Here is a 5,181-nt window from a genome sequence, read left to right as displayed (position 1 = left end):
CTCATTGAAGAATTCCTCGTTACCCACACCTTCTTCCTCCTCAAGTTCCTCGTTACCCACACCTTCTTTCTCCTCAGGTTCTTTCTCACCATGGTACACCCATCGTGTGTATGAGTCATCAATTTCCTTTTTAATCAAATGAGCTCTAATGACATCTATGCTTTGTAACCTCCTATTAGCATAGTTAAAGCATGGGCATAGAGTTAACCCCGCAGAATTCAAACTCTGTTTTGCGACAGTTATAAATTCTTCTACTCCTGCCACATACTGAGGAGATACCCTATTCAAGTTCTTTACCCATTCACGATCCATACTCTATATCTTTTCACGCTCTACACAAAAGTAACACATTGAAACATATTAAGTAAATAAATATACGACCATTAACACTAAGGAATGTTAGTTAAACCTATATTGCTTCCATGAACCTAGTACATGGAAGCAATAATAAAGAAAAAAATAAAATTAAATATAAGACTATTCAAAATAAAGTTAGAATCACTATATTGAAAGATAAGATATTAGAAATATAATTAATTGAATAATTTGGTCCTATAAAAAAATCAAATGAAATGAAACAAATATACCTAATGCAAAAGGGATAAAGAAAAATAAAAAATTTAGTTGAAATATTTAAGTATGATACGAGTTATAAATATTTTAAAATAATAAAAATCTAAATATAGATAAATGACAAATTAAAATTCACACAAATTAAGATATGTTCTGGGAGAGATAAATGATTCAACAAATGTCTTAAAAGCTAGGAAATGGGTATGATCATGTAGAAACACATTAATTAATAATGAAATTAAATTCATTATTAATTAATGTGATTCTATATAAAAAAAAAATGAATTTAATCTTTTGTGGGCTTATCTTCATTAGGCAATCGTACGTACTTCTCTTTTGTCAGATCAAACAGCTGCTGCATGCTTTTCTTTTCTTCTTTTAATCTTTCATACTATTTTGTTATAAAGAGTATATATATATACTGTTGTACTATTTATTATTATTATTTATGTGGTATAAAAAATACTATTTCTATTTGTATTATTTATATTATATAAATAATCAATGTCTTTAAATACCATAAAAAAATTTATAAAATTCAGATGATTCAAACGGTTCAAATAATGGAGCAAAGGATGCAAGAAATCATTAATATGAATACAAATGATGGTTAAAGAAAATAAAATGTTTTCATCATTTTATTATTATATAAATAAATATATATATATATATATCTTAAAAGCACTTTTCTATCAACTCGTAACACAGATTATCTTTATCTGTAAAAGAAGAAACACAATGGCGGCTCAGTGGGGGCAAAAATTGCATGCTTCAAGCCTAATATATAATATTATGTGCCATGTGCTTCCATTAATATAATATTAATTGTAGTCCTTTAGAAAAAGAAGCTGCTGCTGCTGCTCGTGGATTAATATCTACTATAATTTGTATTTTACAGTAAACAACTCTTCATCAGTAAAAAAAACAGGGGGCCCCTACCCTTCTTTAATTTGAGGCATTCATCACAGCTTAAGCAATCTGATCCCAAGAACATCAACTAATTAAGAAGATGGTGAATTTAATTTCATTATTAATTAATGTGATTCTATATAAAAAAAAAATGACCTAGGAAGAGAAGAAAGCCATGTACTACTACTAATGAGACAGACTGTAAGTAAAATCAGAGAGGTTTGAAGGGGCATGGTTGTGATGGGGGACGGAGAGATTCAGATTACAGCAAGAGGGGACTTTAGTTTCTGGGGTAAAATCCCCAAAAAATGAAACCTAGACAAGGAAGTTATCATCATTCAAAAATCCAAAAGCTAATCAGCAATCATTCAGCAGTACTATTACTTTGTTTGTTTCCTAAACTTGTAATCAGATCTCCTCCTGTGTTTAAATCTAAGTTTTTGCTTTGATTTTGCACTTTCAGAGAGATAATACAGTGGAAAATTTTCAGTTGAATTAAATGGTTGACAGGCAGTTTAGTTTTGTTTTGTTTTCCTTTCCTTTTAGTTATCTTAACTCTGCCATATGTTTCCTTACTAATTTTTTATTTACGCCTTTTTTGTTATTAAAAGTACAATTTTAGGTCTCCATGACTTTTTCTTTTTTTTTTTTTTATACCAGAACTAGCTATTGTTTGTCACTTTTTATTAAAAAAATGGACGACCCAATTGCTTAGGTTACCCAACAAGCAGAGGGGGGGGGGGGGAGATAATAAAGGGGAAAAGTGCAGGTGACCTAATTTCTTGATCAGGTTTTATCCATCTGCAAGCTTTATATATATCCATTAATTTTGTTTGATATCTTAATATTTGTAAGCTGCTGATAAAGTATGTGACAATAATAATAATAATACATTAATTAATTAATTGGCAAACATGATAATGAACTAGGTAGCTAGTAGCTAGCTAGTGATGAACTGATAAGGTATGATCTGATCCTTTCCTAATAAAGAATATAATTATATTCATAAATAATATAATTAAATATTATATTCATAAATAAGTTTGAAAAATAATAATTAAAATTAAAATGATATATATAAATTCGTACTATATATAACATTGTAAAGGTTAAAAATATAAATTTTACCTAAACGTTTGTTCATGGTGAATATTTTTAAACTTATTTTCGGATCATTAAATATTCTCTAGTAGAGTTATTTCTATATCTTTGTTCCTTTCATTATTAATATTCACCATCTGACTCATATAAGTAACCCAAACCCTAAAAAATTCAAATGATCAGGGGATAGTATAAAGACTAGCTAGCACTGTGTACAATGAACTATCTAAGGGCTATTACATCAAAATTGTACTGCAAATATTCAAGCACTGCCTTGTGATGATCTTAACTAAATAATTTAAACCCTGTCCATACATAAACTAGCCCCAGTGGTTCTTTCTAGATGAAATGAACATTGTTAAACCAATGGACACTCCACATGAGTTCTGACATATAGAGTGGTCATAACGATGATAATTTTCTTCATGACTAGCATAACTATGGAAGCAATACCATTAATTAGAACTGTAGAAAATGACTAACCGGGCAGGGAATTTGCTATCTGCACGAGCTTCAACACGGAGCCACCACAGCAAAACCTTGCGGCCACAACTGCCCAAACTTGATCTAACACAGGAGATATAATAAGCCCATAAAAGTAATGAAGTTCTAAACTCTGAGGTCCAACCTTATATTCATGAATTTTGTTAAAAGGAAACAAAACCACCTACATATTTGTAAGATATAAAAAAAGAAAAAAAATGACCCAGGAAGAGAAGAAAGCCATGTACTACTACTAATGAGACAGACTGTAAGTAAAATCAGAGAGGTTTGAAGGGGCATGGTTGTGATGGGGGACGGAGAGATTCAGATTACAGCAAGAGGGGACTTTAGTTTCTGGGGTAAAATCCCAAAAAAATGAAACCTAGACAAGGAAGTTATCATCATTCAAAAATCCAAAAGCTAATCAGCAATCATTCAGCAGTACTATTACTTTGTTTGTTTCCTAAACTTGTAATTAGATCTCCTCGTGTGTTTAAATCTAAGTTTTTGCTTTGATTTTGCACTTTCAGAGAGGTAATACAGTGGAAAATTTTTAGTTGAATTAAATTTTCCTGAAAATTTTCAGAGAGGTAATACAGTTGAATTAAATTTTCAGAGAGGTAATACAGTGAAAACATTTTTAAAGCTTCAGAACATTTTTAAAAATTCTCCTGCTAGTTTTTTATACTATATATTTTATAAAACAATTTACATTTTAAAATTCAAACAACACACTCAACTTACACATTCATTAATTGACTATTTATTTAAAAATCAAAAATTAAATTACAACAACCAAACAATACCTCTTGAAATTTTACCTTTCTTTTAATTACCACACATTACACAATTTCCCCTCATTATGCAATTCAAAATTTAATATAAAAATGACTAAGATTTATAAAAATTCAATTTAAGAAATCATGTTTCTGCTAATATGAACTCTAATACTCTAATACTCATTGCTAATATGTACGCATTAAATACATTAATATTTATTAAAAAATATTTTAAAATTTATTGAAGGTTATTTACTATGATATAATATGAACAATCAAACCAAACTCATAAAACTTAATCACAGCTTTCGTTTATTGAAGGTTATTTACTGTGATAAAAGATAATTAGGCTGGAGTGGAGCAGAGCGGAGCATATATGGCTTATCAATTGCTTTTGTTTGATGCTTGCTCTATTCAATCAATCACCTCCCTGAATTTGGAGTTTTCCATCCATTACCATTTTCAAAAAACTAATCTAAGGATAATATTAGTCTGTTTTTTAAATTAATCTGAGGATAATATTAATCTAAAAAACAGAGATCATTTTCAATTTAGGGTTTTCGCTGCAAATCAATCATCTCTCCAGAAGTTAATTGCAATGATCTATATCTTTCTAGATCCTATATTGTATTCGCATAGAAGTATCAAAATGAAAGATCATTTGAATTACCTTGGGAAGATGATCTCTGAGTTGCCAAAGCGGAGCGGTGTGAAAGAATCAAACAACAGAACGCGACAATGACTACTGGAGGCGGCAACGACGACGATCAGATAAGGAGACAGATGCGGAGGCGGAGGGGTTGATCGAGGGAGTTCAGAGAGAGAGAGAGAGAGTTGGGGGAGAGTGAGAGAGTTGGGGGAGGGGGGAAGAAGGTGCGTGATTGAGAGAAAAGAGGGGGGGGGGGGGAGAAGATACCAGATTTAGGGCTTTGGAGGGAATGGGAATTTTGGGAGGGAAATAATTTTTTTATTTTGTTAAAATATTAAGTTATTAAATAAAAAATAAAATAATTTATAAAAAATATTAATAATTATTTTGGCATCCACGGCTTTGACACTTTTATGGTATATAATTTCACCCATTTTGTAATTAGATATTCTAGAAAAATTATTATTTTTACTTTTATCAATTATTTTATCGAATAAAATTTAAAGAATATTCAAGTATATTAAAAATTTGGTAGAACTTTAAAAGAAGGAAGATCAAACTTGGTGTTTACTTGTTATATATATGTGTGCTGTGTATAACGTATGTGTATGTATATGGATATGTATGTATGTCTTTATTTATAGATACACATATATAAGGATGCTTTTACAAAAAATATATAATTTA

The 5,181-nt window shown here is 30.0% G+C and overlaps 1 long non-coding RNA gene across 1 annotated transcript; it reads right to left on the bottom strand.

The window, feature by feature from the left end:
* Positions 1 to 2,115: 2,115 nt before the first annotated feature.
* LOC127792112 (uncharacterized) lies at positions 2,116 to 4,734 on the bottom strand. The gene is made up of 2 exons (XR_008021083.1): positions 4,516 to 4,734; positions 2,116 to 3,150 (listed from the first exon to the last, which is right to left on the bottom strand). It is a non-coding gene; the product is annotated as an uncharacterized LOC127792112 (long non-coding RNA).
* Positions 4,735 to 5,181: the final 447 nt, after the last annotated feature.

Source organism: Diospyros lotus, chromosome 15 (assembly GCF_014633365.1).
Source record: "Diospyros lotus cultivar Yz01 chromosome 15, ASM1463336v1, whole genome shotgun sequence".
In the NCBI taxonomy this organism is placed as follows: Eukaryota; Viridiplantae; Streptophyta; class Magnoliopsida; order Ericales; family Ebenaceae; genus Diospyros; species Diospyros lotus.
Note: the sequence above shows the minus strand (reverse complement) of the source record. Positions and strands in the feature narration are given on the sequence as shown.